Raw genomic sequence first — 12,503 nt, 5'->3', positions numbered from 1 at the left:
ATTTTCCGGATTCTGTCATTCGGGCTGAGATCTACAGTTGTCTGGTTTGTGCTGGCAAGTGGTCTTTAGTAGTTATGGAAGCCTGGGAGAAATTAAATTACTCTGAGTAGTCTGGGATTTCAAGACAATGATAGAAATATCACATTTTAACGTCCTTAACGTCAGCTAAGTCTTATCAATAGTCTTCTATTCCATTCTGTTTTCAGATGAGAAAGATTAATCAAACCTAAAATATTATTAAACGTTTGGAGTGGCCATGTAACCACTGGATGAGATATTGCTACGGAGATATTTCTTAATGGGAAATTAGTGCTGTATCTTTCCAGTTTTGGATAATGGTTTTACCATGATTTAATGTAATATATATCTGATAGACGTTTTATACAACAAATTCTAAAATGGTTCCCTGTGAATATTTGTTTTGTTGTGTTCTTTGTCGTGTTAGTATACATTGTATATTAATTTTAATTTTATTAATTAACAGCCTCAGTTGCACCGTTTACATAGAATTTACCTATGTTTCAGTCGAGATAAGCTAGACTTCTTCAGATTAACAGTAACTACCGTTTTTCCATAGCTTGACGATGTCCACTATGGACAAACTGTAGTTACCGTTATTCTGAAGAAGGTTAGATAATTTTAATTAGACTTGCATTTGAGTTCAAACATTTAAAAGCCAGAATAATATAAAAGTAAATAATTTTAAAACCCAATAATAATAAGTAATAATAACAAGCCACCATCAAAATGACTGCATTTGTACAGGACCTATTAATGTATGTACACATGAATGTATATGTATCACTGTAATTTTGGCTTCTAAAAAATTTGCATATTTCTGTTACATGAAAATCCACTGTAACGAGATACAAGACAATTTCAGCAAGCTGGGTAACACGAGACGTTGCTGAAGCGCAGAAAGGAAGGAGGTAAGGAATTACTGTTTGCTTTTGTCTTGGTGTGCAAAAGTCAGTTAGGGAGTGATAAATTCCAAACGTTGCTCACAATAGCTTGCAAATCTTTTGGTGAATTTTGCAAAACGAAATGTCGGCAAGATGTCAGCTTTCTAGAAACGACTGAGAATCGTCGCTAGATTGTTTTATCTTCAATTGATATCCGGTAACAGTAATTCCTGTTAAATAAAATTTGCCCTGTTTAACTCGAGCACAATTAACGGTCACTTTCATTAAACTCAGTGAAGTGTAGTTTTTTAAATTCTTGTGCAAAGTTGGTACAAACATTAAAATGGCTACACCGCCCGGAGTAGAGTCAGACACAGATAGTGACGAGCAAGATATGGCGAGTCAGAAAACTCAAAATAATCAATTATCGGCGGCTGAAAATGCACCCAAGGCCGAACATACTGAAAAACCCACCCAGAGTAAATCAGTACCTACTTATTTCGCGGAACTGTTCATGTTTTTCAGAGAACAGATGCAAGGTTTACACCGCACTGTTCATGAACAAAATACACACTTTAAAAATGTTCAGAAACACTTATTTCGCGGAACTGTTCATGTTTTTCAGAGAACAGATGCAAGGTTTACATCGCACTGTTCATGAACAAAATACAAACTTTAAAGATGTTCAGAAAAATGTAACGGACAGTTTAGATGCAAAACTACAAATGTGACTGACAATTTAGATGCAAAACTGCAAACTGCAGCCACTGAAATCAAAAGAAATATGACTCGTAGTTTAGACGCAAAACTTAAAAATATGACTGACATTTTGAATGGAAAATTTCAAACTGCGGTCATTGTAATTCAAAATAATCTAACCACATTAGTAAACGAAAATTTGAAAGCCATAACCCACCAGATACAAGAAAATGTTGCCACATAAAATAGTGACGACCTTGATAGAAAATTGAGTAAAATTTAAAATAACTTCAAAAATATTAGTGAGGAATTTGACGAAATGCGAAACACATACAAGTACTTCCCCGAAGCTGTCAATGTTGTAACCAAGCAGGTCGCGCAAGGTAATGCAGCACAAAGTACATTAGAAAATTCTGTACATCAAATAGCTACACAGGTACAGGCACTCGCTACTGAACAGGAGAAATACTCTTGGCTTTGTAAACTGGTTGAAGATGAAAGACAAGCAATTTCAAGAATGTTTACGGAACGAACGGCCTGTGACCGTAAAGAATGCGACATACGGAGCTTTGTCTGCAGAAAACATGTTAGGTGAAAACACTGAATCGGTTTCTAAACGGAAACAGACACACAAGAAGTAGAGACGTTAAAAAAGGACCATACAGCGATAAAAAACGCAGCAGGCGAGTCTGATTTGCGTGTCAATAAATTGCCAGAGACGCGGACTGTGACATCTCGAGCAGCGACATCAATCAGCTGTTCGGCAAAAATGCCCTGTCCGCAACCGGCTCACGTAGCTTTTGAACAGGGGGCGGCCATTTCTCTTCCTGACATACTTGTGGAAGAGATTTTACAAAAATACAGCAGGTTCCAAAGTTTTACACCAGATCGCGAAATACCACACCCTGCCATTTTCATCAAAAGCTTCCGTTCTATACTACCAAAATCTTTGAAAGATAAACAGAAAATATAGTTTCTCACTACCCATATTAAAGGTGATGGAACCTTATGAGCAAGTGAAGTAATAGAATATTGCCATACTTATGAGGAATTCGAGGAAGCTTTTCTAAGTAAGCATTGGTCAGCATAAACACAAGAACGTTTAAGGTGGGTGGCGTGTAATCCCGACATGAACAATAAGTACAGCAGGTACACTGCGTAAATATTTTGAGAAGTATATAAATAAGTCGACATATTGGGATGAACCAATACCCAAACAAGAAGTCATATGGGTTTTAAAATCAAGATTACCACTCTCAATAAAAGAAAAACCATTTCATGTACCAGATTCAGACGTGGAGATTTCATGTCAGCGCTTGATTCTACTGACCTGTTGCATGAAGAAGCGAAATTTAACGGGGGCAGTAGTGCTGAAGTATCAAACAACAGCACTAATAACTATCACCAAAATGACAATAAAACCGGAAATGGTAACAAAAATGGGAATAATTTGCCTCAGTCTTACAACGCTAATAATCACCAAGGACAAAGGGACGGGACGGGAGAAATTCTCCTCCTTTTGATAAGAGCGTAGGCAAGACAGCAGATATCATCCAGGGTACTGTAATTACAAAAGTAATAACAATAATCAGCCAAACCACAGTAGTGGAATAGTAATTGTCATCCTAACACCGGAACCAATATCCAATAATCTAGCGCTTCTGCACCAACGAATAGTGCCGCTGAACACAACAGTTGTGGACAAAACTAGAGGCAACAGCCACCAGTAAGAATGAGAGAAGTGGTGCGCAACACTTCGCCCAGCACTTCAGAGGCGTTAAACAGCCCTTATGTGGCGGTCGCAGAAGATGCAGGTGGCAAATGTCGTGAGAGCGTGTATTTAATAGGATATAATCAGGGCAAAAATCTGAGCGATGAACTTGGCGAAGAAAACCATCGGTGCAAACTAACAGAAAAGTGAACAATCTAAGCTGCATTTCGCGCAGTAGTAGCTGGAATACCAACCACAGCTACTGTTAACACGCGTGCAGTTACAAATTATATGGCTTCAAAATTCTAAAATGGAATTCGAGAACTTCAGACACAACATACGTTGCTGATACATAATTTTACTATCATTGGTGCGTTTGTAAATACGTCAAAAGGAGTACCTATCCAAAGTAATAGTTGAGGCAGGCAATGGAGCTATAGAGAGCGCATTCCTGGTTTGTGGTGGTTTATCAGTAAGCTGCATATGGGGAGTAGATTTCTTACAAGAAAGAGATGCCGTAATTGACCTTTCTTGTGGCACATGTGTATTAAAAGTGAATGAGAATGGGATAGCGTTACTACTCATTGAAAGCAAGCCGGTACACAGCAAGTTACGTCAAGGAGTCCGAATCAACAACATAAAACCAGAAGTAACTTTATGTGACAGTCAGTTTCCTATTTTGCCAGATCAAACACAGCCCAGTAAACAGAAATTTTATGTACAGTCTTGCAGACGAGAAATACAAAGCAAACTCTATGAATCAGTTTATTTAAACACTGTATAACAAAACAAACTGCTTAACACACACACACATATATAAAGCTCGGTATAGTTAAAGGATATGTGTATACAGTGTAAGTAAAGCCTCAAGAAACCTTTCGCTACTCTACCTATTCTGTCCCGTGGGCTAACAACAGAGAAGCTGTATCAAATGAAGTCCGTCACATGTTCACATATTACAATGGGATATTGTAGAACCATCCATGTCACCATATAGAAGTCCACTACTTGCTGTGGCTAAACCAGTAAGTAGTGAACAACCTACCCCGTATGTCAACAAAATATCCTCCAAATGAGCTTATGTTTAATGCTAAAGAAAATAACGAATGGCTATCACCCTTGCCCTGAATACCAAGAGAAGAATTTAGTTGTAATGAGAAAATAAAAGAAGCTAGAGTTTCTCTAACACATCAGGCAAAACTGAGGAAATGTAGATATGACAAAGAGCTAGCCAAACTACAGACTCTTAACTTAGACGAAAAGGTGGCATTTAGGACTAATGTGAAATCCTCACTACTAAAGAAAAGAAACAATAAGTGGCAGATGTTATTTTCTACTACATTTAAAGTAATAGCAAAGCCACATGGTTCCACCTAGCATATCCAGAATCAAACAAGATCAAAAGTTTATATCTACACCAGGATATAAAGAAATATTTTGCTGAGTAGACATTTCCTAGAGTGGATATACCTATGTAAATATTATGACAATTTGTAAATATGTTAGTATGTAAGACAATTCATAGTGTACATAGTAGTCTTACAACAAATTTATTTTGTGCATCTGCACAGGTAGATCTTAAGTAAGCCGTTTGCTGAACAACAAATTTTCATATTAATAGCAGAAGTTCAGGAATAATCTCCAAAGTAAAGTCACCTCATTAATATTATGAAGACAAAAGTAAACAAGAAACTTGTTTAGATGTAATCGTAGTAGCATTTTTCATGGATTAAATTATTCCATTTATTTTGCTATGCAATTCTAAGTAAAGAAAGTAAGGCAGAGGCCATACAGACGATAAAGCTTGCTAACAATAGATTTTAAGTTTTGTACAGATGCAAGTATATCTAGTGTAAAGTAATTTTTCTGTTTATGCCTAACATGTAGTTTGTAAACATAAACAGCAAGCTATTGTAGGTTGTGTTTTTAAAGTGAATTGATAAAACTACTGAGATTTTAGTGCGATAGTAAGGAAATGGCAACATTGTACCATAAGCAAATTCCACTAGTTCTCGTAAATAATTTTAACGCACACATCAGTTTGTGTAAGGTAAAAACCGTCAGTGACGTTCTTAGCTCCAGTAGTAATGGCTAAACTCGCATTACATACTGGAAAAATAAACGCTGTAACGCTAGGTAGGCTTTACTATCGTAAACACCCACACAACGAAATTAATGTCGGGGAGAATTGTAAGAGGAAAAAGTTAGAAAGTTATACAACATAAACACAATGTAAATCATACAGTTAGTACCTACAACAGAGTATATAAGCTTTGGGATTTTTCTTTGAACATATTTGTAAGATACATGACACATACCGACAGAGTCTGAGTAACAAGTTGTCAATGGCAAACAGTACTGTCAATGGTTAAGTACACGTAAATGTGTATTTTACGGCAGGACTCTTTGTACAAGAGCAAAGAGAAATATGTGTTATCAAGAGACGTTATACGCGTGATAATAACAGTCTCGCCTGATGAAATAAATACAAACACTTTGCACCAGTGTCGAATATGGACAGCACTCTTAGTAGCAATTGAACTTAATATGTGTACTCACCCACTCGACATTCGCAACCTTCACCGCAGTGAGCGAACCATCTCCACTCCAGAAAGGAAACCTGAGTACCACGATTTAATAGGTACTTGTCTACTTCAAGGGACCTACTAATTTCAGACAGAACATAAACCTGACTGTTAAAATAGGCAGTGTGCACATGATCTGAGGTAACATGAGAAATACAAAACATTTGAGTAGTTCTATAAGCGTGAAAAGTATCAAGTAACCAGTCCTGGATTTCTAAACATTGACCCTGCACGGTACGTGCCAACTTCCCGAATTAAAAACTCACGGTACCTTTACATGGAACACTCTAAGACGCCTTTAGAAACAACCAGGACTAGACTAGGCTGCCGTCAGACATACAGCAATGGAGAACGAGATGACTCAATGACGATATCAAACACAGAAAGAAAGGAGACCAAGGGAGGAGGCACAGTGTTTACCACATTGGATTCGAACTCGGGGTGGGGGGGGGGGTGGCGGGAAGGGGGGACGACTGTTCAAATCCCTGTCCGGAAATCCTGATTTAAGGTTCCCGTGATTTACCTAGATCGCCTCAGCCAAAGGCCTGAATGGCACCTGGTACCTTGAAAGGTCTCTGTTAGATTCCTTTCGTGCTACCTCAATTTATTGTTGTTTACGTCATACATTTGCACCTCTAAATTTACTGTGGTATTTCTAAATTTATCTGGGAGGAGACTGAGCATTGGAATTTGTTATATTCACATACAAACAAGAACAACGTGAAATACTACACTTTCAAACTAATTTTTACATGTAATTCTTATCGTACAGTATCCTAGAAAACCCACATCCGCCTCCTTTACGTAGTGTTTATGATGTCTTAAGATAATGTCATCTCCTTCCTTTCTGGTGTGAAAGGATGAATGAGTGTGAGTATTTGTAGTTGCATGCTCGGTGGTAGTAGAGAAGTTCTATCTGCTAGGGAACAGTAGCACCAACATCTGAGTAGGTATATACGATTTCTAAGGCACATAGATTTGTCTTCTTGATGTGGTTCTGTCCGTCCCTTGTCAGGTTGGTAAAGGAAGCTACCTCTCTGGTCACTTCCTATTGCACCTCTGGGACATCCTCGGACGGGGCTCACGCTAGACAGTCAGCAGGCAGTTTCTCAAGTGGTAACATCTCCGGGTAAGCGCGTATTTGGTGAGTCCGACGGACAATGAAATTCTTAAGTTTTCAGCCGAGCTTAAATATTAATTACTTTTCTTACATATCTGCATCGAAAATGTTTTATATATTATTTTAAATCGGGATGCAGTGCGATTTCAGTGTTGGTTCCGGAGTGTATTGCGGTAGTTGCTTTGGTTCCACTCCAATAAAGGAAAGTGGAAGCACGTTGTCATGAGGCGTAATTCCGATTAAAATCATCGCTCTTTAGTGTGAATGTGTTTATAAGTGTTTTCTCCCGCTGAAATTTTTTAAATTGATAGTTTCTCTTTGTGTTCAACCCAAGCGGTGTGTGCTTTGTAGTAGCAGTACAACGTGGTCGTAAAACTGTTTGAGCCATCAGGTCAATAGTATGCCGTTATTAACACAGTTCGGAATGTTCTGTTGGATTCGATTTCGCCACTAAAATCGTTGTGGAATCACACATTTTCTGTAAATGTACTCGTGCACGTGGAACATTAGGTGTACCAACAATACTGGCCCTCAGCTATATTTTTACGTAATATTTCGCGTATTCAAACATAATTAATCGCTATCGCGAGCAGTGTTCCTATTTGAGAATTTCTAGAAAGATTTTTATACAGCATTTTGGTAACATTGTGGATATATCAAACCACGTGATCTTCGTTTAAACTGCCAATACCAGTCTGTGGTTATCCATTGGGAACACGACTATACTAGGAGAGGAATTTCCTTGCCCTAAATAGAATGGCTTGGTTATGGTTCAGTTCCTTTTTCGTGTACCGTTGAACTATCTTTGTCTGCTTGTTTGAATGCGGTATCCCATCCTGTTTCCCATTTTTTTGTTTCCCAATCTTTGTTTCCTATTCCTCGAAAATCACGTATTATGCTAATTGAACCCCCTCTGAGTAACACTTTTCTTAATTAATTCTCAACAGTCAATATGGAACCAGCTTTGAGACAGACTTAGCATGTGTTATACGTTTCATTGAACATTGATGAATTTTAAAATAAATACAAATGTTTAAACTTAATTTCCTTTTCTTTCGTCTAATTTTCTCCATTTACTTAAAAAATAATAAAATTATAAAAAAATGAGCTGATAGTGTGGGAGACTATTCCATAGATTTAAAAATTTATAACAGTAGTAAAAATTTGTCAGTCACCCACGCATACTTTCCACCCTAGGTTCGGAAGGTTTTAAAAGCACTTGACCCATTATAAGCTTTGAAAGGGTATGGTCGACTTTCATCACCATCCTTCCCCAATCCGATGGGACCGATGACCTCTCTGTCTGGTCCCGTTCCCCAAACTAAACAACTGACCAATCAGACAAACAACCAACCAGCAAAGGCGTAAGGTCCGAGGAGCTGCGGCGGAGTGGACGCGTAAACAACAACGCACTCGCTGGGCCCGAGACACGCAGCCAGTCACAGACGACACACTGTTGCATAGCGGCGCGCAATGAAGTCTGTTGAACCGCATCTACCTCCATAAGTATATCCTTATACGTGGTGTTCATTTTGACAGACGGCATTTAAATATCTCCAAAACTACACATACGATCAAAAAAAAAAGTTATAAATTCAGTTAACTTGTCTCGGAGGGGGACATGCAGTGGTGTCACACACAAACCCCAACGCACCCCGTGCGTGGGCGGCGGGGCTCAACGTTAAAATCTTCAATGCGAACCTCCGTTTTTTATAGCAGATTCCTATTCAACGACAAACTCTCCATACGTTTTGTCTGAAGGATTTCCTTCGTATCGTCATCGACGACGCTGTAATCGGAGGAATAGAAATGGGTACACAATAGTTAATTGCAACATGCTAGTCAACAGGCCTTGAATGTCCAGCGGAACGTAGCACCCCACCTCCTTTCTGCCAGCATAGGATATGCCAGCATTTCATAACCTCTTATTGGTAACCCCATTCGCAGCGTTGTATTCCTCCGACTTAACGAACAGCGGACTAATCGACGCGCCATCGTGGCCGTGTAGCAAACTACGCCCTACCATAACACGCAGTTTACTGCGAGCGGAACTCACATATCGTGCAGATGTAGAACAGATAGCGGTTCTAAACATTGCAATACTTGCGCAGTGTATATTGCGTGCACACCTACCTACGATTTGGAGAACAGACGTGTAAATGGACGATGAATGTTGCAAACCACAGAGGGAAAAACTGAAATGATCCTGATTTACTAAGAATGTAGGAAAATGTTGAGTCTGCAGATTCCTTATACACCGAGCGTTTTTCAGAGACAGCTCGAACTGTTCGTTCTTTTGGAAGTTTTGAACGCCTTTATCCATAATGGCAGTGCACAGACCGGCAAAAGAAAATGAAGCAAACGTGTTACAGGATAATGGAATAGCAGTGCACCACAACCCGGGGACAAGCAGCCGGCCCTATCACCGCGGCTGCGATACATCCGTAGGTAGTATTGACACAATAGTGCATCGTCATAAGTATCATCCATATCACCAGTCACTGCATCAAAAAATTAATAGCACCAATTTGCTTAACCAGGCAGAGTTGTATGAATCGGCACGTCAACAAAAGCAAACGACCCCCACTTTCTTTGCCCAGTTACTATTTTCCGATGAATCTACATTCACAAACTATGGTAGCCTTAAAAGGCATAACGTGCATTAGTGGAGTGTAGACAATCCGCACTGGTTACTGCGATTTCACACTCAGCATCCTTAGTAGGTTAACGTATGGTGTGACATCATTGGGAAGAACTTATCGGCCCGTATTTTATCGGCGGCACGTCGAATTGACGCAAATATCGAACGCTTTCGCAACAGGAACTACCGGTCATAGGATTACGAAACGGAAGCACGGAGGTACTACACCGCGTTTACCTTGGTCGGTGCACCGGAAGAAGTGATCCTATTAATTGGCCCGCTAAGTCACCAAATTGGACGTCACATGATTTTTTTTCTGTGGGAATATTTAAATGACATGGTGTACCAGCAACTGACAACATGCCGTGAAGATATGGTGGACCGCATCATAAACGCCTGTGCTGACGTTCCCTCAGAAATACTTCTGTCCTACGTACGGCCATTTGAATATCCACGCGGTCTCAGGCGCCTTACCACGCTTTGCGCGGCTCCTCCCATCCCTCACCCCCCCCCCCCCCCCCCCCGTGTGTTGTCCTTAGAGTCAGTTTGAGTAAGACCTCAGCAGTTTGGTCCCGAAGGAACTTAACACCACCATCACCATTTGAAAAGCGGATCACTAAGCGTATTGAAGTGGGCGGCACTACGTTTGAACATTTACTGCAATTGAAATAGTAATGTAACTTTCGCCCTGAGCCACGGCCACATTGCCACGTCGAGTAGTCCTGTGTTCGATTTGTCGGAGGAATGCAGCGTGCCAATAGAGTTTCCTATTAGAAATTATGAAATACTGGTCTGTTTTACCCTCGCAACATGGAGATGGGCTCCCACGTACGTTTGTACATCCAGGATCCATTGAGTAGCATGTAACAAATTATAATTGGGTAGCCATTTCTATTCCTCCTATTACTGCGCTCTCTTTGACTAAAAGAAGAAATTTCTTTAGATAAAATGTACATAGATTTTGCTGTAGAATTGTAATCTCCAATAAAAAAAGGCGCTTCCACAGAAGATTTCAAAGTTGCCTCCCGCCACTGAAGCACGGTGTGGCAACATTTGATGTCCCCCTCCGAGACAAAGAAATAGGAATTATAAATTTTTTTGATGTCATGTGTAGTTTTCGATATATTGCAAGGTCTTCAATCAAAATGAACACCCTCTATATTTAAAAAGAAACAGCGATATGGACACGCAGTTCGTGAAATTTCATCAATCCGAAAGCGCTTCTAAGCTCTTCAGTCTGGAACCTCGCGACCACTACGGTCGCAGGTTCGAATCATGCCTCGGGCATGGATGTGTGTGATGTCCTTAGGTTAGTTAGGTTTAAGTAGTTCTAAGATCTAGGGGACTGATGACCTCAGAATTTAAGTCCCATAGTCCTCAGAGCCCTTCTGAACCGAGAGATTTTCGCTACCCAAATGCCCACTCAGGCTGGTACACGACGTAGCGTCTTGCTGTGAATGATAGATGCGTAAAGATAGGAAGAGCGTGTTTAAACAGGTAAGACTCATATTTAAATTCCAACAGTATTTGAATAAACAGTTTACCTAAAGGAACGAAAGTTCCTGGCAATGAGACAGGAACCTGAAACCGCTTGTAGCTAATGAGGAGGATGTTTATGACCTCCTAAAGCGGCAGCAATTTTACATAGAGTGTGTTAAGTGTGATGAGAGCTTAAGGTAGCCACGCAACGTCGTAGATCAAAGACAGTCACCGAAACCGGTTCATACATTATTAACGAAACGACCCCAGCTACTGGAGGCGTCTGCCTCTGTGAGGCTGTCGGCTGATCGATCGGTGCATGAGAGCGACACGATAAGCGGGCTGTGGAACTTGCCATCTTTACACTCGTACAGTGCCTTGGACCGCTGCCAGGAAAGCTCACACGCCGGCCAGCCGCCACGAACGCCGATTATTCCACTGCTGGCGGCCTGTAAAAACCTCTGTAGCCGCCGCTATTTTTGTTCTGTTTTTACTGTCGTAGAGGCTCTGAAGTCCGGTGTCATACGAGTTATTTGACAGATGGCAAAGAGCTGTGACTTACCGCCGCTACACCGCGGTGGCCCCAGTGAAGCGTCCAGCGACTAACACTCCTGTTTATCCCATGTAGGCTTTCACGGTCTGCGTCTTCATCAGTAAACACCTCGGAAGATGTTCTCCGTAGTTGAGAACGAAACGTCAGGGAGAAGAAGTTCTACAGAGTGACCACGGCAATTTAGCCCGGAAGTGTTTACTGTTGGTGACTACTACTGGTGTTCGCTGGAGATGCCGGTCGCATATTCCGGTATAACTGGATACAGAATCATAGGCCATACGGCATAGGCATGACAACGAGACTGGCTGGACGCAGAATGCCCAGCGCAGCTTGAAGGAAGGTGCACATTGACACTAGCAAATGGTAAAATTACACTCATGAAGAAAACAAAGAAATAACAGTGCTACCGAAGGCAGTGAAATTCGATGTCTCTCAAGCATATAATTGGAAATAACATTTTACGTGTTAGTGATGACATCGTAAATTGTGTTCCATTATGTGAATAGACGAAAATCAGTGAAATCTCCATGAATTCCCCATAGTTGTTCTCGCCTTCAGTACGAAGACTGGTCTTATGGACCTCTTGCAAGCAACCATAACAGAATCATTTTGGATCCCAATCCTCTTATCAGTGTCATTAATTGCGACATCATATCTCAATCAAATTCATCTCCCTTGCCTGATTTCGGACTATTTGACCTCCTGCTTTCACCGCCGATCACGCTCTCCCGCTGAGACTTAGGACTAAGCGGCTCGATAATATTTTCGGACCCACACAAACTGGCCGACTGCTTAGTATTAGCGACGTCTACA

The sequence above is a fragment of the Schistocerca gregaria genome, chromosome 7 (genome assembly GCF_023897955.1).
Source record: "Schistocerca gregaria isolate iqSchGreg1 chromosome 7, iqSchGreg1.2, whole genome shotgun sequence".
NCBI classification, from domain to species: domain Eukaryota; kingdom Metazoa; phylum Arthropoda; class Insecta; order Orthoptera; family Acrididae; genus Schistocerca; species Schistocerca gregaria.
Note: the sequence above shows the minus strand (reverse complement) of the source record.